This window comes from Equus asinus, chromosome 20, assembly GCF_041296235.1.
Source record: "Equus asinus isolate D_3611 breed Donkey chromosome 20, EquAss-T2T_v2, whole genome shotgun sequence".
In the NCBI taxonomy this organism is placed as follows: Eukaryota; Metazoa; Chordata; class Mammalia; order Perissodactyla; family Equidae; genus Equus; species Equus asinus.
This window is the reverse complement of record NC_091809.1, coordinates 11032890-11059598: the sequence shown is the minus strand read 5'-3', so window position 1 is coordinate 11059598 and position 26709 is coordinate 11032890. Positions and strand designations below refer to the sequence as shown.

The 26709-nt window shown below is 44.6% G+C and overlaps 1 protein-coding gene across 1 annotated transcript in view; it reads right to left on the bottom strand.

Moving 5' to 3' along the window:
* Positions 1-26709, bottom strand: part of LOC106848164 (rho GTPase-activating protein 20-like) — an 84251-nt gene that overhangs the window by 1542 nt on the left and 56000 nt on the right. Inside the window, exon 22 of the mRNA XM_070491560.1 lies at positions 1-26709. This exon is cut by the window's left edge and continues 1542 nt beyond it; it is cut by the window's right edge and continues 14488 nt beyond it. The gene's annotated coding sequence lies outside the window, so the exon portion shown is untranslated.

The window sequence follows — 26709 nt, the reverse complement described above, 5'->3', positions numbered from 1 at the left end:
AGCCCAATATGAAGAGGTGGGGGGAAGATGAATACATGAGGCACAGAAGATTTTTAGGGCAGTGAAACTCTGCATGATACTATAAGGATGGATGCCTGGCATTATACATTTGTCCAAACACATAGAACGTAGACCAAGAGAGAACCCTAAAGTAAACTAGGGAGTTTGGGTGCTTATGGTGTGTCAATGTAAGTTCATCAGTTGTAACAAATGTATCACACTGGTCAGGGATGTTGATAATAGGGGAGGTTATGCAAGTGTTAGGGCAGGGGGTATATGGGAAATCTCTGTATCTTCCTCTCAGTTTTGCTGCGAACTGAAAACTGCTCCGAAAAATAAAAAGTGATTAATAAAAAAATCCAATATGATTTATTAGCTAGTGTATAGACTTTTATAGACATAGGCCAAGTTTTCTCCAAAGTGTAATTTTTGGAGGTCATAAGCTATATTGAGGCAATGACAAGGAAGCAGTCTTCAGATAAGCCTTATTTATGGAGATTCCTTGGAATCACAGTACTTGCCTTTCTCTCATGAAGGAGGGAAAGACAACGTGCATTCCTTGAGGTACATGCCAATTGTGGTCAATATCTCCTGCCACCGTGGACTCTTGGTCTCCAGGGCTGATGCAATGCTTTAATTACTCAGAGTGCTTGGTGCCAAAATCACTTCCACACTAATAGGCACTGTCATTTATCAACTCCCCAATGATAACTTCTTTTAGCAACAGTTTCTTCTCAAGAGGCTTCAGAGCTGAATCCTACTACTGAGCTACTGAAAATGGCTCTTACTAGCAGGTCCCAATGTCCACAACATAATAAAAGATCCTCTGAAGATATTACAACAGCCACCTTGAAAGGTGTCTCTGTCTCCAGTGCCCTGCACAGTCAAGAATTGTGACAGGCCTCTTTCCTTTATCTCCAATCCACAAGTTCATGACAACTCTCTGTCTTTACACAGAATCTCTTCCTGAGATCATTCTTCTCTGTCTTCTCATCATTCAGAACATGGGCACAGCAGCACTTTCACATTCAAGACTTGTGTGTCTCTTAGAACTAAATTTCCATTGTTTACATACATGGTGCCTAAGTGTACCTTTTTTACTGTGTAGATCGTTTCTCAAATTTGCGTATCTTGCAGAATACTTGTAAATAAGGATGCTCTGAAGTTCAGCTTCAGCCTTGAGAATTTGAAACACTGAACAGCTAACTGCCTACATCAGTGTCATTGCTGACATCTCTGCCCTTTAGAGATACGACTGATGGGTTACCACCATGTCCAACCTGCAGGATGGTACTATTACAAACTAGTCATGATATGCAGATTCATTTTCAATATGTGAATATTTACTCTCAAATATTGGTGAACATTCTATATATGTCTTGGAGACAATATCTCCTTATTTGTTTTATTTTTCATTTTCATTTTCTTTTGGATATGAAACATTAAGCAGAGTGACATTCTTATAATATTAATAATTATAATATACACTTTTCCAAAATGTGAACATAGACATGACAACCATAACTGCAACAAACGGTAAATCACTTCAGCAACAAGGAAATAGGATCACAAAGAAAAATAAAATTGCACAAATTTTTTCTTCCTTTATTTTTCTTAATCTAACAGCTCACTGATAAAGAATGGAATCCTATTTTTTTCTTCTTGCTTCAAATTAATAAAATTATCTGATAAGGCTCGAACAGTTCTGAAATATTTAAATTGTGATATTTAATTCTGTAGTATTTAAATTGATTAAAATATGAAATTTATCTTTTGAAAATATTTTTACTTTTTATTTGGTTTAGACATTTGTAGAGAATGATGACTATTGGAAAGGGTCTTGGAAATTCCTACATTGAGATGTTGAAGAAATTTTCCAGGATAGGGCAGAAAAAAGAGGAAGAGGAGAAATAAAAGTTAACAAACAGGACACTTAGTCAAGTTAAAAATGCACAGTCTTTGGAGGGAAGGAAAATAAACTCTTCTTGAAACTCCATGGGCATGGTGCATGCTGTAGGTACCACTTATGGTACTCACAAAGATTTCCAAAATGATCTCTTGAGTATGCACCTCAGAAGGGCATACTACAACAGAAACTAACCTATGGCTCTAAGCTACTGGAATAAGACTGAGAACTATCAATTGCCAAGATTTCTCTCCTTGCTGTGTGGCATCATAGAAGGATGCTAGCACACCTGAGTATGTAGGGAGGTCTCTGTGATATCAGTGGTCTTTAGTAAAATTAACTCATCATGGTGATATCTGGTATCATCTCTGTGGGGCACATAGTGTGGGGACCTAAGCCGGTGAGAACATGGCATCAGAACTCCCCACATTAGGTCCTAAGAATCCATAATGAAATGTGCTCTCAGATTGGAGTGCACTTTGGTGGAATTTATAGTCATCATTTGTTTGCTTTTGGTCATCTTTGGTATTGGTGTTAACAAATTCTAACCTCAGGGCACATAGGTTCTTGGAATGGAAAAAAAAAATTACACTCAAACCTCGAATGGCCATTTCTGCTCCCATCCAAGTTGTCAAAATGAACCAGCTGCCTGGGTGTAAGCTTGGCAAATGACCTGAGCTAAGATTTTTTCTAACATCTTTTTATTTTTACTCTTTGTATTATTTATTATGTCTGATTTTTTTGTTGTTGTTGTAAATATGTTGTTGTACATTTTGGGAATTTTCCTCTTGCTGACATTTTGAGATGGCACAGTGGACACTCTATTTCTTTTTTTTTAAATTTATCATTATCTAGTGTGAAGAATTTCCAGAGTGCTTTTTTTGAAAGATCCCTGACCTAAATAAATTAAATACTTTAGAATAAAATAAAGTCCTTAAAAGTAATTTTTGCTAGTGTTATAAATGCTAAAATTCGACCTTTTATATGAAGATTAGAATTTTGACATATTCTAGCTATTATTAATCTCCTTGATTTAATTTTTTAAAAAATATTTTGAAATATTTCTTAGCTAGAACAGGCTATAGCATTCTTCCCAAACTTGTATGTAGCCAACATATTCTCTTAATATTTCATTAACTGTCAATCTATTTTCCTATTTAATTATTTGAAATCTCCTAATTGTCTTTGAGCTATTTAATACTACAGCTGTTATGACCATTGTTAATATTGGAGCATTGTACTCTTGCAAAAATAAATATATATACCTCTACTTGATTATAGAATGTCAACATGTAAAACATACATAGAGGCTCAGATTCTCAGAACTTCCCAACTGAAATCTTTCTCTGCCTCCTGAACCCAATAAATTTATTGGAGCCCCATCCCAGAGCAGCAGCTGCCACACAGGCCTGCTTCCCCAATCACAACACTGCACCATCCTAGATGGGGCAAATGTCCTAGGGTTTTGATAACCCTTGGACATAAAAGGAATCAGTGAACAGTTAAATTTTCAAACATAAACATACTGGATCACAGGAATCAGAGATCTTCTGAGAACATGATGCTGGACTTTCTCAATCATTCATGTCTTTCCTCGAATACTCATATGACCAGAAGAGAGTCCCAAATTATAAAGCACAGGTCCTCCTCCTTGCTATAATTTCAAGAAAATCACCACTTTTACTTTCTTTTTTTCCCTCTCATTTATCCTCAGTCCTTAATTTTTCCATCTGCTGAATTTTGTTATAAAACCCTCTCTCAATTCAAACTGTGCTTACATCATTAGTAGAAAAGACAAAGTTGTGAAACAATTTTTCCATAGCTTCCTGAATTACATTGACAGATATTTTCGATTTCAATTTTTGTCTATATATATTTACCATAATATAATGAATATTTTTTCCAGATAGCTGTACAGTTCCACACCAAGTTTTTGAATGATTTATTTTTTCCAGTAACTTGAGACACCACCTTAACTTTATTCCAAAATGTCATACACATTATGTTCTACTTCGAGGTTTGTGTTCAGTTTCACTGATACATCTATTCTATGGCTAATACCACAATTTTGTAATTATTGTAGCTGAGTGTTATATTTTAATATCTGGGAACACTTTTCCCCCTTATTTTGGTAAAAATTTACCTTCCCATGTTTTGTATATTTATTTTTCAATGTGAACAAACTTTTCTAATTAAAAAGTGTATTATTAGTAATTTTACTTGGAAATTCCTTAATGTATAACTCAACTTGTGGAGAAGTTGAAATTTTTAAAATGTTGAGTATCTTTAATATATCAAGTAGGATTAGTGATATTAGAGGAAGCAAGGCTGTGACTCACATAGGACCTGGAATAGTTTGGGTCTCTCACTCATTGGAATAAAAAATCTCATAATTCACAGGACACCAACTAGATTATTCAGAAATGCATTACCTCAGTAGTGAAGGAAAGTTAACCATGAACTTACCATAAGCTAAATATTGCTCTAGTCTCACTTAACAAAGTTCAAGTATAATTATATGAATGCAAAATATCCAGGAACAAAGGTAAAATTCATAATGTTTATTATTCAATCAAAAATTACCAAATATGGAGAGCAGGACCAAGATGGCAAAGTGAGTAATCTTATTTGCCTCTCCCCCTTCAAATCTACAACTAATTGGACATTAATCAGTTAACAAAGGATATCCAAATAGCATCTCAAGATGCCTGAGAGACCCTTGCTGCTATACATTGGAAAGTGGACAGACTTCCCCCTGGGAGGAGGTGGAGATAGGTGAACACTCTCTGACCCCCAAACCCACAGATAGCCTAGTACCTGCAAGAGGCTCTCTTCCAGTGGACTCCCCCATAGCATCATCACACACCAAGGGTGGGCATATGCATGCACCGGTGGAGCTATGGTGGAAAAAAGTGACTACAGACGTACCTAAGCCCCCTGCAATTACACCTAAGGCAAGGGGGAAACTCCGGGGTCCTGCACCACCAACAGGGAAAGCATTTGCTTGCCATTAGCAGAGAGGCCCCACCCAGAATTCAGAACACTGGGAAGCTCCCAAAGAGCAGAATTCCTGACAAGGCAGCAGCCCACCAGCCACCGCCAGGCCCACAGACTCCAGCTGTGCCCCAGACAGTGCAAGAGGCATCCAGAGATCCTGTGGCTGTGCTTGGGGTCTGGGTGGAGCTCCAGGGCCTGGTTCTGTGGCCCAGGGTAAACTCCAGGGTCCCACACTGCCAGCAGGGAAAGCCTCTGCTCGCCATTAGCAGAGAGGCTGCGCCCAGCATTCAGAATGCCAGGAAGCTCACAAAGAGCAGAATTCACAGCAAGGCAGCAGCCCACCAGTCGCCACTAGACTCAGGACTCTGGCTGTGCCTCAGATGGTGCAAGAGGCACCCAGAGATATCATGGGCATGGTCAGCAGCTGGGTGGAGCTCCAACGACCCAGCTCTACATTCCAGGGGGAAAATCCAGGGTCCTGCACTGGCAGCATCCATCATCAGAGCCATGGGAGGCTCCCAAAGAGCAGGATCCCGGGCAGGGCAGCAGCCTGCCAGCCACCACCAGACACATGGACTCTGTCTGTGTCCCAGATGGGGCAAGGGGCACCCAGAGATTCCATGGGAGTGGTCTGGTGCTAGGTGGAGCTCCAGTGGCCCAGCTCAGTGGCCCAGCGGGGAAGTGTAGTTTCCCACAGCAGCCTCAGCAAAAGCCTCTGCACAGCACTAGTGGAGAGGCCCTGACTGGCAATCACAAGGCTGCAAGGCCCTGGGGCAAAAGTAGCACTGCTAGGTGAGCTAACCACAGACTGCAGAAGATACCTATAGCTCTGCTGGGACATATAGTGGACAGGTGAGATCTTGTAGGCTCTGACAGTGACAGAGCTGCAATTATAGGTGACCTTGCTCACAGACACTGGGAAAGCCTTAACACTGCTGCAGACCCAAAGGAGGGAGTGTGTCTAGGTGGTCTGCAACAGCAGGCACCAGCAGCATGAGGCCCCCTTGTGATTTCCCCCACAAATGAGGAGGGACCCCACAGGACCACTGTGACTACGAGGAGGGGCCCAGGTCCAGTCAGTAACAGCTGACAAGGTTCCTGGTTGGTGCAGTCTAAACAGATGCTCCCCACCCACACCAGTTGAAACAAGTGGAAAGAGTAACTAAACTCTATCCCTATGCGGAGGCACAAATCCACAACATCAAGCAGTATGAAAAATGTATTAAATCTCCTGAACATAAGGAAAATGACAAGTACCCAGAAAACAATCCCAAAGACAATGAAATCTATAACCTAAATGATGATGAATTCAAAACAGTCATTATTTAAAAACTCAATGAGTTAAAAGAGAATTCAGATAGAGAACTCAATGAGTTTAGGAGCTGTGTCACAAAAGAGCTTGATACTATAAAGAAGAAGCTATTAGAAATACTGGAGATGAAGAACACAATGGAGGAGATTAAGAAAAATCTGGACTCTCTGAATAGTAGGGTCGATAATATATAGGACAGAATTAGCAATTTGGAGGATAAGAATATAGAAACGCTGCATTCAAAGGAGGAGAGAGAACTAAGACTAAAAAGAAATGAAGAAACTCTCTGAGAATTATCCGACTAAATTAGGAGATGCAACATAAGGATTATAGGTTACCAGAGGGAGAAGAGAAGGAGAAGGGGGCAGAAGGCTTGATAAAATGAATAATGGCTGAGAACTTTCCAAACTTGGGGAGAGATATGGAACTTCATGTGACAGAAGCCAATAGACCTCCAAAATTTATTGATGTAAGAAGACCAACCTCAAGGCATATAGTAGTCAAGCTAGCAAAAGTAAACAACAAAGAGAAAATACTAAGGGCAGCCAGGCAGAAGAAAATCACCTAGAAAGGAACACCCATAAGGCCATCAGTAGATTTCTCAGGAGATATCTTACAGGCTAGAAGAGAATGGAGTGAAATATTCCAAACTCTGAAGGACAAAAACTGCAGCCAAGAATACTCTACCCAGTGAAAATATCCTTCAAATACAATGGAGAAATAAAAACTTTCCCAGATAAACAAAAGTTAAGGGAGTTCAATGCCACAAAACCACCTCTTCAAGAAAAGCTCAGGAAGAACCTCATACCTGAAAAATCAAAAAAAGGAAAGGGGTTACAAAATCCAGAACAAAGGAGATAAGTAGAAGGACAATAACAGAAAGTGGCAGCTCTCCATCAGAACAGGTTAGCAAAAGTTAAATAAAACATTAAAGATAAAAGGAAGGGAAACACAAAGAAAAAATATAACCTTGTCATTTTAACCACAAACTCACAACACAAGAAGGAAGAGGAAAAAAAATCTGACAATAAAAGCTTAGAAGGGGAAGAGAGAAGGGATGAAATGTTTTAATTTAAGGAAATAAGAGACTATCAGAAAAAGGACTATCTCCTCTATGAGACGTGTTATATAAACCACCTGGTAACCCCTAAACAAATAACAAGAATAAAGACACAAATTACAAATAAGAAGAAAGCCAATACAGAAATTTACCTACCTGAATTAGATATCCAAAAATCATGTGACGAGAAACAAAAGAAATGCAAAAGAACCGGAACACAAGAGATAAATTGGCAGCGGTAGGCCCCCACGTTTCAATAATCACTCTAAACATAAATGTATTGAACTCTCCAAGCAAAAGACACAGAGTGGGAGGATGGATCAAAGAATGAGATCCAACAATATGCTGACTCCAGGAAACACACCTCAGCCGCAAACACAAACACAGACTCAGAGTGAAGGGATGGAAGACAATACTCTAAGATAATAATGAACAAAAAAAGCAGGTGTTGCCATTTTTATATCAGACAAAGTAGACTTCTAAGCAAAACATATAAAGAAAGACAAAGAGGGGCAGCATATAATGATAAAAGGGACACTCCACCAAGATGACATAACACATAAATATATACGCACCCAACACAGGAGCACCAAAATATGAAAAGCAACTATTAACAAAACTAAAAGGACACAACAAAAACAATACAATAATAGTAGGGGACCTCAACACCCCATTAACACCAATGGATAGATCGTCCAGACAGAAAATCAACAAGGAAATTGTAGAATTAAATTTAAAATTAGACCAGATGGACTTAATAGATATATATAGAACACTTCATCCAAAAACAGCAGGTTACACATTCTTCTCAAGTGCACATGGAACATTCTCAAGGATAGACTATATCTTTGGAAACAAAGCAAGCATCAGTAAATTCAAGAGGGTTGAAATAATATTGAGCATCTTTTTGGATCATAATGCTATGAAACTAGAAATCAACTACAAGAAGAAAACTGGGAAAGGGGCAAAATTGTGGAGACAAAACAACATGCTGCTGAACAAACAATGGGTTATTGAAGAAAGTAAAGAAGAAATCAAATATTATCTGGAGACAAATGAAAATGAACACACGCCATACCAACTTGTTTGGGATGCAGCAAAAGCAGTCCTAAGAGGGAAATTCATTGCAATACAGGCTCACCTCAATAAGCAAGAAAAATCTTACATAAATAACCTCAATGATAACGAACGGAATTAGAAAAAGAAGAACAAACAAAGCCCAAAGTCAGTAGAAAGAGGGAAATAATAAATATTAGAGCAGAAATAAACAATATTGAAACCAAAAAGACAGTAGAAATGATCAATGAAACAAAGTTTGTTTTTATAAAAAATTAATGAAATCAATAAACCCTTAGCCAGACTCATTAAGAAAAAAAGACAGAAATCTCAAATAAACAAAATTAGAAATGAGAGAGTAGAAATCACAACAGATACCAAAGAAATACAAAGAATCATAAGAAAATACTATGAAAAAGTATATGCCAACAAATTGGACAACCTAGAAGAAATGGATAAATTCCCAGGCTCTTAAAACCTACCCAAACTTAATCAGGAAGGAATAGAGTATCTGAATAGACCAATCACAAGTGAAGAAATAGAAAAAGTAATAAAAAACCTCCCCAAACGTAAGAGTCCAGGACCAGACAGCTTCTCTGGAGAATTCTACCAAATATTCAAAGAAGATTTAATACCTACACTTCTCAAACTTTTCCAGAAAATAGAGGAAGATGGAGCACTCCCTAAGACATTCGATGAAGCCAATATCACCCTGATCCTCAAACCTGACATGGACAACACAAAGAAGGAAAACTATAGGCCAATATCACTGATGAACGTAGATGCAAAAATCCTCAACAAAATTTTGGCAAACCGAATACAGCAATACATCGAAAAGATTATACACCATGATCAAGTGGGATTTATACCAGAGACACAGGGATGGTTCAACATCCGCAAGTCACTCAACATCATTCACTACATTAACAAAATGAGAAACAACAACCATATGATCATCTCAATAGATGCAGAGAAAGCATTCAACAAGATCCAACATGCATTTATGATAATAACCCTCAATAAAATAGGTATAGAAGGAAAGTACCTCAACATAATAAAGGCCATATATGACAAACCCACAGCCAATATCATACCCAACAGAAAAAAACTGAAACACATCCCTCTGAGAACAGGAACAAGACAAGGCTGCCCACTTTCACCACTTGTATTCAACATAGTACTGGAGGTGTTGGCCAGAGCAATTAGGCAGTAAAAAGGAATGGAAGGAATCCAAATAGGCAAGGAAGAATTAAAATTCTCGTTCTTTGCATAAGACATGATTTTATATATGGAAAACACCAAAGAATCCATAGGAAAACTGTTAGAAACAATCTACAGCTACAGAAAAGTTGCAGGGTATAAAATCAAACTTCATAAATCAGTAGCATTTCTATATGCTAGCAATGAAGTAACAGAAAAAAAAACTCAAGAATGCAATCCCATTCACAATTGCAACAAGAAGAATAAAATTCTTTGGAATAAATTTAACCAAGGAAGTGAAAGATCTATACAATGAAAACAACAAGACTTTCTTAAAAGAAATCGATGATGACATAAAGAGATGGAAAGACATTCCATGCACACGGACTGGAAGAATAAACATAGTTAAATTGTCCATACTACCTAAAGCAATCTACAGATTCACCGCAATCCAAATCAGAATCCCAATGACATTCTTTACAGAAATTGAACAAAGAATCCTAAAATTCATATGGGACAACAAAAGACCACGAATTGCTAAAGCAATCCTGAGAAAGAAGAGCAAAGCCGGGGGCATCACAATCCCTGACTTCAAAACATACTACAAAGCTACAGTAATCAAAACAGCATGGTACTGGTACAAAAACAGATGCACACATCAATGGAAAAGAATTGAAAGCCCAGAAATACAACCACACATCTATGGACAGCTAATCTTTGACAAAAGAGCTTAGGGCATACAATGGAGAAAAGAAAGTCTCCTTAACAAATGCTGCTGGTAAAACAGGACAGCCACATGTGAAAGAATGAAAATTGACCATTCTTTTTCACCATTCACCAAAATAAACTCAAAATGGATCAAAGACCTAAAGATTAGGCCTGAAACAATAAGTCTTCTAGGAGAGAATATAGGCAGTACACTCTTTGACATCAGTTTCAAAAGAATCTTTTTGGACACCATAACCCCTCAGACAAGGGAAACAATAGAAAGAAAAAACACATTGGACTTCATCAGACTAAAGAGCTTCTTCAAGGCAGGGAAAACAAGATTGAAACAAAAAAACAGCCCACTAATTGGGAAAAAATATTTACAGGTTATTTATCTAACAAAGGGTTAATCTCCATAACACATAAAGAACTCACACAGCTCAACAACAAAAAAATAAAAAAACCCGATCTAAAAATGGGCAAGAGACATGAACAGACATTTCTCCAAAGAAGAAATAGGGATGGCCAATAGACACATGAAAAGTTGCTCATCATCACTAATCACCAGTGAAATGCAAATCAAAACTACACTAAGATATCACCTTACACCTGTTAGAATGGCAAAACTATCCAACACCAAGAGTGACAAATGTTGGACAGGCTGTGGAGAAAGAGGAACCCTCATACACTGTTGGTGGGAAGGCAAACTGGTGCAGCCACTCTGGAAAACAGTATGGAGATTTCTCAAAAAGTTAAAAATAGAAATACCTTGTGACCCAGTCATCCCACTACTGGGTATCCTAAGAAGCTGAAATCAGCAATTCCAAAAGTCCCATGCACCCCTATGTTCATTGCAGCATTATTCACAATAGCCAAGACATGTAACCAACCTAAGTGCCCAGTAACTGATGATTAGATAAAGAAGACATGGTATATATATATAAATGGAATACTACTTAGGCATAAAAAGGACAAAATTGTCCCATTCACAACAACATGGATGGACCTTGAGGGTATTATGTTGAGTGAAATAAACCAGATAGAGAAAGACAACCCCTGTATGACTCCACTCATAGGTGGAAGTTAACATATAGACAAAGAGAACTGATTGGTGGTTACCAGGGGAAAGGGGGGTTGGGGGTAGGGCACAAAGGGTGAAGTGGTGTACCTACAACATAACTAACAATAATGTACAACTGTAATTTCACAAGGTTGTTAACTATCATAATCTTAATAAAAAGAAATTAACAAGTATGCAAAGATAAAGGGATAACTAATTTACCATATGGGAGAAAAATAACCAATGTAAACAAACCAAAAAATTACAGTGACTATAAAATTAGTAAGTTGGTATATGAAAACAATTGCTATAATTATATTAAGTATTTTCAAGAAAGTGGAGACAAGATTGGTAAGTAGAGACATGGGACATACAAATAAGATTCAGTTGAAATTCTAGTGATGAAAATACAATAACTGAAATGCAAAAGGTTTCAGTTATGGCAGATTAATAGAAAATTGGACACTGCAGAAGATTGGACACTGCAGCAGAAAAGGTTAGTAACTCTAAGAAACAGCAATAGAAACTATCTAAAATGGGAAACAAAGAACAAGGGGACTGAAAAACAAATACAAAGACTACCAGTGGGCTATGGAAAAACTTTAGATAGCCTAACATGAGTAACTGGAATCCTCAAAGAATCGATTAACAGAAAACACAGGAAAAAATATTTACAAAACTAATGGAAAAATTTTTTCCAAATTTAATGAAAACTATAAACCCATGGATCCAATAATCCAACAAACCACAGCACAAAAAATCAGGGAAGAAAAATACACTAAAACTGCATCATAATAAATTGGTCAAAAGCAGTGATAAAGAGAAAACTTTAAAAGCAGCCAATGAGAAAAGACACTTTATGTACAGAGAAATAATGATAAAAATTCTCACCAGAAACAATGTAAACCATAGTACACTGGAGCAACATCTTTAAAGTACTCAAAGATTTCCCATCTAGAATTCAATGCATCAAAAACATCTTTCAAAAACTAAGATGAAGTAAAGACTTTCAGATATACAAACTCAAGGATTTCCTCAACACTAGACTTCACAATAACGAAGCTTAAGGAAACTCATCAGTGAGAGACACATAATACCAAATGGAAGTTTGGATCCAGTGAAAGGAAGGAAGGCCATCAGAAGTGGTAAATGTATTTTCAAGTACAAATAATATGATTTCTATGTCAGCAAAAATCAACATCAGCTCATTTTTGCTTATTGTAAAATGAGAGTTTTGTCACAAGAGAATTTCCATCTTAATGCTTTCTCTTCTGTGTAACAAATAGTCAAAACCCAAATTTAAATATCCACTTGAGATAGCTACAACTCTTAAATCCCCTGAAAGTTGTGCATGCTGCCTCTATAAAACAGGCAGAACCAAGCTAAAAGATGAGTGTATTGCAATTATTAAAACCTTGTGGACTATAAGAAATGTGAAAATGTATCAAAACATGTCCTCCTCTTAGGGAAAGACCCAGTAGGTTTTAAGGACTAGATCTATGATGTAATAATTCTGCTTTGTCAGATGTCTGTCAACTTAGGTAACTGTCCTGCCCTCTAGACTGGACATGGTCATCCAAAGAGCAGAGGCAAAGTGAGCCAGCCCTGGGGTCCTAGGATTGTAACATGCTCTGTGCAGAAAATGAAACTCTGTAAGAAAGTGACGTTAACAATCCGTCCCATGAAAACGGATTTGAACCACATTTACGTTCATAGGCACAATAAAGTGGAAGAATCCTGTTAATTATAGGAAATGTTGGCAGCAAATCTTTGGGATAAAATCAGGAATAAATGATACTCTGGGGATGGCTCCTGGGGCACCATTAGCAGCTTTCACACCTGGGTGGCTGGCTGCCAGATTTGAGATGTTTTGAGATTTGTTTGCAGAGGGTGCCAAATACACATTTTACAGAACTTTTAGCTGAAGCACAACACTCTTCAGACCTTTAAGAGAGAACTAAAAGTACAAAGACTCAATCTGGAGGGAATAGGAAAAGCTTATTACTGAAGAGAGCTAACAATACATGTTTTTAAAAGTGGAAAATTGGTCACAGCTGTGGAGAAATAAGCTCAGCCAATGCTATGATAAATGCTCAGATAAAGACAAATTCCTAGGGTGATTTCCTAAGCAGATAGAGGAACAAGCCTCACAACCTTTACTCAGGTTAGGCAGCCTTCTTAATGGCCATTTCTGTAACTCTACAACACTTTGATTAATTTGGCCCTTATGCGATCTTCCGAGGTGGCACTCACGTCGTCGCTCCTTCAATTTAATCTGGTACTAGAGGATGTTGTAGACTTTCCTGTCTTCAGAAAATGGTAAAGGATTATGTGAATTTTTAACTAGGTTGTACCTGATCCTCTGCATTGTATTTAGCGACCACACTAGCTGGTTTCATGTTAAATACACGAACTGGATCTCAAGTGAGCCCTTCGTGCTGCTAGACCAGCACTCTTCTCGTGCACAGTCTATGTATTCTCTCACTGTCCTAAAGTGACTAAACGGCTATTAGAATTTTAATGATAATGGACTATACAGCCTAAAGGGCTATCTCTTCTGCTCTCTCTCTTTAAAATCCCCATTACCTTCGTCTTTTTCCTCAGTCTCCACAATGACTTTACTTTCTACTTTACAGAGAAATCTTGAAACAATCAGAAAAGAATTTCACTATCATAAAAATGAATATTAATGTAATCTACAAAGCTGTATGTCATCTTGACCCACCACCCTGTCTCTGACCTCATCTCTTCCTACTCTCTAAGTTTCCACTTTACTGGCCAGCTTACTGTTCCTCAAACCCACCAGACACACTTGTTTGAGCAGATATTCACATGGCTGACACCCTCACCTTCTTCAAATATTTATGCAAATGTGATGCCTTTCATGAAGACTACCCTGACCATCTATTTAAAAGTACAGACTGCCCCTGCCCTGATGATCCTTATTACTGTCCTCTGTGTTTTATTTTTCCACAGTACATGTAAACTACTAATGAAATATGCAATCTACTCTGTGTTAGTTTATTATTTTCTCTCTCCCTCACTAGAGTCTAAGCTCTGGAGGTCAAGGATCTTTCTGTATTCTGTTCACTGATTTATCTCAAACACTTAAAATATGCCTGGCATATAATAGTTATTCAATAATTATTTGTGGAAAGAATAAATAAACTTATAAAACGTGTAGAACCAAAGTATGAAAAACCTTGTTAGACCCAGATTTTTGTTACTATATTGTGAAAATAAACTAAAATTAAACAATCTGCACTAGTCTTTGAGTCACCAAAGCACTTGCAGATTCTTTTAAATTTTTTCAAAATACCATATTGTGTATAAATTACTATAAACCATATGAATATTTTTATATATTTTTAAATATTGGTTTCTTAGTATATTTGGAAAATTGACCACCAGATAAAATGCTCACTTTATTACCACATCTTTAGCAAAATGGCTTATAATTCAGTGCTAGGAACTAAGGAGAGAAACTATTGCAGTTTCCACGGAATTTATATTCTGTTCCTTTTTTACCTTTACTACCTTAATAAAGCCTTTAAAAATCTCCTTCTATGAAATATTTGATTCTTTCTTGTGAGCAGCTATAGTTCGTATTTTAAACTTAATACAAGTTGGCTTCTTTGACCTCCATTCCACCTACCTTCACTTTGGAAGGTGCTGGAATGCTAAAAGCCATGTTTACCACACTCTCTACATCTTGAACTTTAGAGGTATATTAGGATCCTCCATTATTTGCATTCCTGAGGTACTTGGAAGGTGATACTGCAGAGGCAATCTTCTTCCATCTCTTGGCAACAGATGAGCAAATAAGACTAAGAGAAGATTAGTAAATTCCTTATACTCAAGAGTTCCACAGCTGTAAGTAGCAGATAAAGTATTCCAATTTGAATCTCTAAACTCCAATTCAGTGTTCTGTGTACTAGAATATGGCTGTATTTGGTGTATAAGTTCCTGTAGATAATTTTTGTTAATCTGACTTAAATTACACTTTGTCATTAAAAAACAATTTGACTAACAAGTTGGAAAATGACATTTCCTCAACTGTAACTTTTAGCAATAAACTTCCCGCATGAAAATGCAAAATTATATAGTTGACAGAGAAACAGTTGGACATGCCAGAATCACCTGCACAGCACGCCAGAGCCAGGTACCGGACACTCCAGAACCACCTGCTGGACACACTGGAACCACAGGCCAGACATACTGGAACGACATGCCAGACATGCAGGAACCACATGCCAGACCAACCTGGACCACCTGCCTGACACCCGAATGCCCTGCCCAGAGAGGCCTGAATCACCTGCCAGACATGCCCAACGCACCTTTCGGACACATGAGAACCACGTTTCAGAAATATGTGGACCTCAGAAGGGCCATTCCTTGACCATGTGCTTGATGCACCTGGACCAGCTGACAGACATGCCTGAACAACCTGCCGGACATGCCAGAACTACCCACTGGACACACCGGAACCATCCAACAGAAACACGTGAACTGCCGGGGTCCAGCCCCAGCCAAACAGGGTCTCCTGGGGGATGGACGGCATCGGCGAGGGAGCAGGCAGTGAGACAAGGAGTTTAGTGTCCAAGTCTAACTTTATTTTGTGTATGTATGATTTATATAGGGCTCAGGGTATGCAAGGATGATTTCATGAAACAGTCCCAGGACATATCTTTGGCTCACGTAAGCGGGTTTTTGCAAGGTAGACAATAGTCCTAAGAGTAATTGATTGTAAGGTAGATAATAGTCTTAAGAGCAATGGATTGTGTGCAGGCCCGAGGGGAGTCAAGCTTCTGTAATTCTGTACTTCAAGGAGGCTACCCCCAGCAGCCTCCTGACTCAATGGGCCGTGGCAACCACCGTCCTCCCAGAGAGATCTGTGGGGGCCACAGATTTCTTTGTTCCCTCTCCACTCCCATCGCTTCACCTGACCGAAGGACGGGTCAGAATGTTCTTTCCCTAGAAGATGTTTTTCCCCAGAACTTTCCCTAGAATATTGTATTGTATCATTCTCATTCCCAAGGCCAGGCTGAATTCCCCAGAAACACCACCAGGTGTAGAACAGAGTAAGCAGAAGCAGGAAAGTCAAAAGTACCAGGGAGACTTGTTGCAAGGGCAGCCTGGTAGATTCCCTTGAGGGTCGCCGTGAGTCCCCTCATCTCTCTCCTGGACCGTGTCACAAGGCAGAGGCTTAACTTGTAGGCTGATGGCTCCCGGCAGTGAACCATCTGCCTGACACGCTAGAACCAAATGCCAGACATGTCGGAACCACCACCCAGACACTCTGGAACCAGACATTGGAGACTCCAGAATCAGGTCTTGGACAGGCCGGAAGCACCTTCTGGACACGCTGGAATTACATACAGGAAGTGGAAAATCACCCACCGGACACAACGGAACCATCTTCTGGACACACTGGAACCAACTGACTGACAGGCTGGAACAACCCCCGGATATGCAGAAACCAACCGCCGGACACGACTGATCCACCTGCTGGATAGCACTGATCCACCCACCAAACATGGCTGAACCAGCAGCTGGACACACCGTAATCACCTGCCTGACACCCTGGATCCACCTGCCGGAATCTCTGGAACCACCTGTTGGATATGCCAGAACCAGGTGCCGGACACAGTAGATCCACCTGCCAGAAAAGCGAGAACCACCTGCCAGACATGCCGCAGCAGCCTGCTGGACACACTGAAATCACCGGCCAGATGTGCCAGGATCAGGTCCCAGATATGCCATAACCAAATTCCGGACAGACTGGAAATACCTGCCAGAAATGCTGGAACCACCACCTGGACATGCCGAAACTACCAACCCATCCCGATGCAATCAGGTCTCAGACACACTGTAGCCACTTGCCGGACATGCCAGAATCACCCACTGGAAATGTAGGAATCCACTGCCAGACACCCCAGAAGCAAACACCAGACACGTTGGAACCACACGTTGGATATGCTAGGCCCAGGTGCCGGAAACACCAGAACCACCTGCTGGACAAGCCTGAGCAACCTGCCAGACTTGTGTGAATCACCTGCTGGTCATGCTGGTATCAAGTCTAGAATGCGCCAGAATCATCTTCCAGACAGGCCAGAAAAACCTGCCGGACATGCCAGAATCACCATCAGAAACATTGATACCACCAACCAGACATGACAGAATCAGCTCCTGGACACACCAAATCACCCACCAGACATGCAGGAACTAACTGCCAGACACCCCGGAAGCACCCACCGGACACGTCAGAACCACCTTACAGACATACCGGCAACTCATGCCAGACACACAGGAACACCCTGCTGGACTCACTGGAACCACATGAATGACACATCAGTACCATTGGCCAGACATGCCGGAGCCACCTGCCAGACAAAACTGAACCACCTGCCAGACAAGACAGAACCACCTGCCGGATACGCCTGAAACATTTGACAGACACTCTGGAACTACATGCTGGGCACGCCAGAACCACCAGTCAGATATGCCAGAACTGGGTGCTGGACACGCCAGAACCACCTTCTGGACAGGCCTGAACCACCTGTCAGAGAAGAATGAAGCACTTGCCCGATACGCCTGAATCACTTGGTGGACAGTCCAGAACCACCTGCCGGGCACGCCAGCACTATCTGCCAGATAAGCCAGAACCAGGTGCTGGACACGACTCAACCACCTGCCAGGCAACCTGAACCACCTGCTGGAGAGACCTGAGCCATCTGCCGGACCCCCTACAACCACCATCCAAACGTGCTGGAACAATGTGGTGGACAAACTACAACCACCTGCCAGACACACAGGAACCAGTTCATGGGCATGCCAGAAACACCTGTTGAACAGGAAGTAAGAAGCCGACAGACAACCCTGATCCAGTCAACGGACATGCTGGAACCACAGGTCAGACAAGACAGAATCATGCTCCAGACATGATGGAACCATGTGACTGAAATGCCGGAACCACAAGCCGGACACGATGTAACCAAATTCTGGACACTCCGGAACAAATCATCATACATATCAGAACGAAATGCAGGACAACAGGGAATGACATTCCAGACACAGCAGAACCACCTGACTGACAGGCTGGAACCAACTTTTGGACACATCGGAACCATCATCTGGACACTCTGGAACCACCACCACAGATGTGAGAATCAGGTCCAGAACGCGCCAGAAGCACCTGCAGGACATGCCAGAACCACCTGACTCACGCCGAAATCACCTGCCAGATATGCCAGAACCACTTGATGGACACTCTGGAATCACACGCAGGGCATGCCGGAACCACCTCTTACATATGCCAGAACCATGTGCCGGACACGCCGGAACCACCTCCCGGACAGACCTGAACCACCTGCTGGACATGCCTGAACCACCTGCCGAACATGCCAAATCCACGTGCTTGACTCGCTGGAACCACCTGCCGGACACGACAAAATCACCTGTCGGATACGCTGGAACCAGGCCCCTTAGACGCCGGAAAAACCTGACAGACACGTGGGAACCACCCGCTGGACACTCTCGAACCACCACACAGACATGCCTGAATGACACTCCAGACACACCTGAAGCACCCACTGGACACGCCAGATCCACCTGGAACCACCCGCCGGACACACTGGAACCATGACTCTGACACTCCAGAACCAACTCCTGCACATGCCGGAAGCACCCAATGGACATGCTGGGACCATCTTCCTAACGTACCAGAACCACATGCCAGACACAAGGAACCACCTGCCAGACACTTTGGAACCACCTGTTGGATATGACGCAACCAGGTGCCAGATACACTGAAACCTCCTGCCGAAGATGCCAGAACCAGGTGCCGGACACCCCACAAACACCTGCCACACAAGCCGGAACCACCAGCCTAACATGTCGGAACAATCTGCCACACACACCAAAATCACCTGCCAGATACACTGGAACCACGTCCTGGATATGCCAGAACTAATTTCCATAAAACGTGGGAAACACCTGCCGGACACGCCGGAATCACCCACCGGACATGTGGGAACCAACTGCCAGACACACTGGAACCAACACCCGGACACTCTGAAAGCACCAACCCGACACAATGGCATCAGGTCCCGTACACACAGCAGCGACCTGCCGGACACGCCAGTACCACCTTAAGAATGTACCAGAACCACCTGCCAGACACACAGGAACTACCTGCCAGATACCATGGAACCAACTGTCAGATACGCTGGAACCAGGCACCCGGTACGCTGAAGCCACCTGCCGAATATGCCAGAACCATGTGCCAGACATGATGGAATCATGTGAGGGATACATCAGTAACAGGTCCAGCACAGGCCAGAACCAAGTGGTGGACACGCATGAACCACCTGCTAAACCAGCCTGAACCACTTTATGGACAATCCAGAACCAGTTGCCCAACATGCCTGAACAACCTGCTGGACACTCTGGAACTACCTGCCGGACATATGCCCAGCGTCCACCAGAAACGCCTGAACCACCTCCCAGACACTCTGGAACCAACCGCTGTAAAAATCGGAACCACTACCTGGACAATCTGCAAACACCTGCCGGAGACACCAAAATCAGGTCCCGGCAGGTGGTCCAGGTGTGTCTGGCACCTGGCTCTGGCGTGTTCGGCAGATGGTTCCGGCATGTCCACCAGATGGTTCTGGCGCATTCTGAAGGTGGTTACGGAACATCAGGCAGTTGGTTCAATCATGTCCAGCAGCTGGTTCAGTCTTGTTCGGGAGGTGCTTCAGTCATGTCCAGCACCTGCTTCTGGTATGTGCAACACCTGTTTCTGGCATATCCAGCAGCTGGTTCAGTCGTGTCCGGCACCTTGTTTCTGTGTGTGCAACACCTGTTTCTGGCGTATCCGGCAGGTGGTTCTGGCATGTCTGGCAGGTGTTTCCCTCAAGCCTGGCTGGTGGTCCAGGCATGTCCATCAGGTGGTTCCAGTGTGTCGGGCACCTGGTTCCAGCACGTCTGGCATGTGGTTCTGGAATGTCCATAAAGTGGTCCTCGCTGGTCCAGCAGGTTGTCCAGGCTGGTATGGCAGCTGCTTCAGGCTTGTCCAGCACCTGGTTCTGGCCTTCCCTGGACTTGTTTCTGGCATAACCAGCAGATGGTTCCAGCGCGTCCAAGAGGTGGCTCGGCTGTGTCCGGCAGATGGTTTCGGTGTATTCAGCAGGTGATTTGGATGTGGCCACCAGGTGTTTCCACCATGTCCGGCAACTGGTTCTGGCATATTCGGCAGGTGGTTTCAGGGTATCTGGTACCAGATTCTGCCATATGTGACAGGTGATTCCGGCATGTCTGGCAGTTGGTTCTGGGGTGTCAGGCTGGTGATTCTGCCGTGTTTCACAGGTGGATCAGTGCTGTCCAGCAGGTGGAACAGTCATGTCGGGTGGTGGGTTGCAGCATATCCCGGGGTGGTTGCAGTGTGTCCAGAAGGTGGTTCTGTCATGTCGGGCAGGTGGTTCTGGTGAGTCAAGCAGGTGGTTCTGGCGTGTACGGCCGGTGGGTCAGGCATGTCTGTCAGCTGGTCAAGGTGCATCCAGCAGATGGTCCAGGCATGGCCGTCCCGTGGTCCAGGCATTTCTGAAGTGTGGTTCTGATGTGTCTGAATGATGGTTTGGGAGTGTCTGGCATGTGATTCAATCCTCTCCGGGAGGTGCTTTGGGGTTGTCCAGCAGGTGGTCTGGGTGTATCCAGGAAGTGGTTTGGCATGGCCGGCATGTCCTTGGAGTATGTCTGGCCTGGGGTTCTGGCGTGTCCAGCAGGCGGTTCCAGTGTGTCTGGCACCTGGCTCCAGTGTGTTTGGCAGATGCTTCCAGCATGTCCACCAGATGGTTCTGGCGCATCCTAAAAGTGGTTACGATGAATTCATCAGGGGTTCAGGCTTGTCTGTCACTTGGTTCAGTCGTGTCCAAGACCTGGTTCCAGCATGTGTGACACCTTTTTCTAGCGTATCTGGCAGGTGATTCCGGTATGTCCAGCTGGTGGTACACGCAAGTCTGGCAAGTGTTTCGGGCATGTCCAGCAGGTGGTTCTGGCCTTAGGGCACCAGATTCCACCATGTCCAGCAACTGCTTCTGGCATATCCAATAGGTGGTTCCGGTGTGTCTGGCAGGTGTTTGTGGTATGTCTGGCAAGTGGTTCTTTTACATTAGTAAAGTGGTTCTGGCGTTTCCAGAGGGTGCTTCCAGGGTGTCCAGCAGTTGGTTCCAGCGTGTGTGGCTGGTGGTTCTGGCGTTTCTGTGTGGTGGTTCCAATGTGTCTGGTGGGTGCTTACGGGGTTTCCAGCAGTTGTTTCCCACATGTCCGGTGGGTGATTCCAGCGTGTCTGGCAGGTGGCTACGGCACGTCCGGGACCTGATTCCGTCATGTCGGGTGGTGGTTTAGGCATGTCTGTGTGGTGGTTCTGTCATGTCCGGCAGTTGATTTCGACATGTACGCCAGGTTTTTCCAGTCTGTGCAGAAGTTTCCTCTGGCGTATTCAGGACCTGGTTCTGGCGTATCCAGCAGGTGATTTCAGTGTGTCCAGCAGGTTGTTTCGGCATGTCTGGCAGGTGGTTCTGGCATGTGAAGCAGGTTGTTGTGGTGTGTTCGGCATCTGCTTCTGGCGTATCCCACAGGTGGTTTTACAGTGTCCGGCACCTGGTTCTGCCATATCCTACAGGTGGTTCCGGCATGTCAGGCAGGTGTTTCCAGGGTGTCAGGCAGGTGGTTCTGGTGTGTCCGGTTGGTGGTTGAGCCGTGTTTGCCAGGTGGATCAGTGCTGTCCGGCAAGTGGATCAGTCATGTCCAGTGGTTGGTTGCAGCATATCCAGGGGTGGTTCCAGTGTGTCAAGAAGGTGGTTCTGTTGTGTCCAGCAGATGGTTCTGGCGTTTCCAGAAGGTGGTCCACCGTGTCCAGCAGCTGATTCTGCCAGTTCCTGCAGGTGGTACCAGCATGTCCAGGACCTGATTCTGGCATCTCCAGTGCATGGTTCCAGAGTGTCTGGGTGGTGGTTCCGACGTGCCCAGCAGTTGGTTCCAGTGTGTCAGGCAGGTAGTTCAGGTTTTTCTGGTGGATGGTACCAGTATGTCTGGTGGGTAGTTCCAGTGTGTCTGGCAGGTTGTTTAAGCATGTCTGTCAGGTGGTCCAGTTGCATCTGGCACTTGGTCCTGGCATGGCCATCCTGTGTTCCACACATTTCTGAAACATGGTTCTTATGTGTCCGAAATGTTGTTTGGGCATGTCCGGCATCTGATTCAGTCCTATTCAGGAGGTGCTTTGGGGGTGTCCGGCAGGTGGTCCGGGTGTTTCTGGCAAGTGGTTCGGCATGTCTGGTGTGTCCTTCAATTGTGTCTTGCCTGTGTTTCTGGCATGTCCAGTAGGCAGTTCCAGTGTGTCTAGCACCTGGTTCCAGCGTGCTCAGCAGGTGCTTCCGGCATGTTTAGCAGATGGTTCCAGTGCATCCTGAAGTTGGTTACAGTGTGTCGAGCAGGTGGTTCAGGCTGTTCCGTCACTTGGTTCAGTCGTGTGCAGCACCTGCTTTCAGCATGTGTGACACCTGTTTCTGGCATATCCGTCAGATGGCTCCAGCGTGTCTGGCAGGTTGTTCACTCATGTCCGGTACCTGGTTTCGGCGTGTGTGACACCTTTTTCTAGCATATCTAGCAGGTGATTCCAGCATGTCCATCAGGTGGTTCGCACAAGTCTGGCAGGTGGTTCAGTTGTGTCCAGCAGGTGGCTCTGCACTTAGGGCACCAGGTTCTGCCATGTCCAGCACCTGTTTCTGGCATATTCGGCAGGTGGTTTCAGTGTACCTGGCACCTGGTTCAGGCATATCCAACAGGTGGTTCTGGCATGTCTGGCATGTGGTGCAGGGGTATCTGGCATATGGTTCTGTTATGTTCGGAAGGTGGTTCTGGCGTGTCCGGTGGGTGCTTCTGGCGTGTCTGGCAGTTAGCTCTGGCATGTCTGGAGGGTGGTTCTGGCGTGTCTGAGTGGTGGTACCAGTGTGTCCGACGGGTGGTTCTGGCATGTCTGTTGGGTTGTTCTGGCATCTAGGGGCCTGGTTCCAGCATATCTGGCAGATTATTTTGGCCTATCTGGCTGATGGTTCCAGCAAGTCAAGCAGGTGGTTCCGGTGTGCCCGGCAGGTCATTCATGCGTGTCCAGCAGGTGGGTTCAGGCCTGTCCAGAAGGTGGTTTCAGCACTTCCAGCACCAGGTTCTGGCATATCTGACATGTGGTTCCTGCATTCCCGGCATGTGGTTCCACATTGTCCATCAAGTGGTTCATGCGTATCTGGCAGGTGGTTCAGCTTGTTTGGCAGGTGGTTCTGGCATGTCCTGCCAGTGGTACTGGCGTGTCACTCAGGTGGTTCCAGTGTGTCAGGCTTGGGGTTCCTGTGTGTCAGGCATGAGTTTCCGGTATTTTTGGAAGGTGGTTGTGATGTGTCAGGTGGGTGCTTCCAGGTTGTCCGGCTTTTGGTTCCTGCATGTCCAGAGGGTGATTCCAGTGTGTCCAGGACCTGATTCTGTATGTTGGGTAGTGGTCTTTGCATGTCTAGGTGGTGGTTCCGGCGTGTCCGGCAGGTGATTTCAGCATGTGCAGCAGGTTTTTCCAGACTCTGTGGAAGTTGCTTCTGGTGTATTCAGGACCTGGTTCTGGCGTATCCAGCAGGTGATTTTGGTGTGTCTGGCAGGTTGTTCTGGCCTGTCTGGCAGGTGGTTATGGCGTGTCTGGCACCTAGTTCTGCCATCTCTGGCAAGTGGTTTCAGGGTGTCTGGCCATGGTTCTGCCGTATCCGACAGGTTGTCCTGGTGTGTCTGGCAGGTGTTTGCGTGGTATCAGGCAGGTGACTACAGTGTGTTCAGGACCTGATTCCCTCATTTCAGGTGGTGGTTTTGGCATGTCTGGGAGGTGGTTCTTGTGTGTCTGGTTGGTGATTTAGGCATGTGCCACAGGCTTTTCCGGCCTGTGTGGAAGTGTGTTCTGGTGTGTCAGGCAGCTTGTTCTGGCATGCCCGGCATGTGGTTCTGGAATGTCCGTAAAGTGGTTCAGGGTGGTCTAGCAGATGGTTCAGGCTAGTCCTGCAGCAGCTCCAGGCTTGCCCGGCACCGGGGTCCGGCCTGTGCTGGACCTGTTTCTGGCGTATCCGGCAGATGGTTTCGGCATGTCCGACACAGGGTTTCAGCTTAACTGACAGCTGATTTGTACATTTCAGGCAGGTGTATCTGCCATGTCCGGCACCTGGTTCTGGTGTATTTGGCAGGTGGTTTCAGTGTATTTGCCATCTGGTTCCCGCATATAGAACAGGTGGTTCTGGCATGTGTGGCAGGTGTCTGGCATGTGATTCCGGTATGTTCAGAAGGTGGCTCCGGCGTGTCCAGTGGGTGCTTCTGGAGTGTCCGGCAGTTGATTCTGGGATGTCTGTTGGGTTGTTCCGGCATATAATGGCGTGCTTCTGGTGTATCCAGGAAGGGATTTTGGTGTGTCTGGCAGGTTGTTCCGGCAAGTCACCAGATGGTTGCGCATGTCCAGCAGGTGGTTCAGGCCTGTCCAGAAGGTGGTTCAGGCCTGTCGTGAAGGTGGTTTTGGGGCGTCCAGCACCTGGTACTGGCATATCTGACATGTGGTTCTTGCATGCCCAGCATGTGGTTCCAGATTATCTGTCAAGTGATTCAGGAATATCTGGCAGGTGGTTCAGTCTTGTCTGGCAGGTAGTTCATCTTTGTCCGGCAGGTGGTTCTGGCATGCCCTGCCAGTAGTACTGGCGTGTCATTCAGGTGGTGCCAGCATGTCAGGCAGGGGGTTCCTGAGTGTCTGGCATGAGTTTCCGGTACGTCTGGAAGGTGGTTCCAATGTGTCAGGTGAGTGCTTCCGGGGTGTCCAGCAGTTGGTGCCCACATGTCTGGCATGTGATTCCGGTGTGCCCTGAATCTGGCTATGTCGTGTCCAGGACCTTATTCCATCATGTCAGATGGTGGTTTTGGCATGTTTGGGTGATGATTCCAGCATGTGTGGCAGGTGAATTCAGCATGTCCAGCAGGTTGTTTTGGCGTGTCTGGCAGGCGGTTCCAGATTGTTCGGCATGTGGTTCTGGTGTGTCCGGCACCTGGTTCTGGCATACCCAACAGGTGGTTCAGGCATGTCTGGCAGGTGGGGCAGGTGTATCTGGCATGTGGTTCTGTTATGTTCGAAAGGTGGTTCTGGCGTGTCCGGTGGGTGCTTCCGGCATGTCTGGCAGTTAGCTCTGGCATGTCTGGAGGGTGGTTCTGGTATGTCTGGCACCTGGTTCTGGCATATCTGGCAGGTGCATTTGCATTGTCTGGCACCTACTTCTGCTGTATCCGACCTGTGGTTCCAGCTTGTCAGGAAGGTGGTTCTGGGGTGTCAGGCAGGTGTTTCTGCTGTGTCCAGCTGCTGGTTCAGCCATGGTTGACAGGTGGATCAGTTCTGTCCAGCAGGTAGATCAGTCATCTCTGGCGGTTTGTTGCAGCATGTCCTAGGGTGGTTCCAGCATGTCCAAAATGTGATTCCATCGTGCCTGGCAGGTGGTTCCAGCGTGTCAGACAGGTTCTTCTGGCGTGTCAGGAAGGTGGTTCCATTGTGTTCGGTGGGTGATTCTGGCAGTTCATGCAGGTTGTCCCACCATGTCCGGCAGGTGCTTCCAGCATGTTCGGGACCCGATTCTTGCTTCTCTGGGGTTGGTTCCAGAGTTTGCAGGTGGTGGCTCCCATGTTTCCAGCAGTTGGTTCCAGCGTGTCAGGCAGGTGGTTCAGGCGTTTCTGGTGGATGGTTGCAGTATGGCCAGAGGGTAGTTTGGCAAGTCTGGCAAGATGTTCAGGCCTGTTAGTCAGCTGGTCCAGGTGCACCTGGCACATGGCATGGCACATGGCATGGCCGACCTCTCCAGGCATTTCTGAAATATGGTTCTGATGTGCCCAAAAGATGGTTTGGGTGTGCCAGACATCTGATTTGCTCCTCTCCGGGAAGTGCTTTGGGAGTGTCCAGCAGGTGGTCTGGGTGTTTCCAGCAAGTGGTTTGGCATATCCAACGTATCATTTAATTATATCTGGCCTGGGGTTATATGCCGTAACCACCCACAAGACATGTTGGAATCACCTGCTGGACACACTGGAACCACCTTGTGGAGATGCCAGAACCACCCCTGGATAAGCTGCAACCAACAGCCAGACTCGACTGACGGCTGGAACCAATCTCCTTATACGCCGGGAAAACTGACCACATGTGCCGGAACCACCTGCAGGACACACTGGACGCACTACAGAGACACACCAGAACCACGCAAAACACACGTCGCAATCAGGTAGGGGACATGGTGCAACCTCCTGCTGAATGGTCGGGAACCACCTGCCAGAAATGCTGGAACCAGGTGTCCAACACGCCA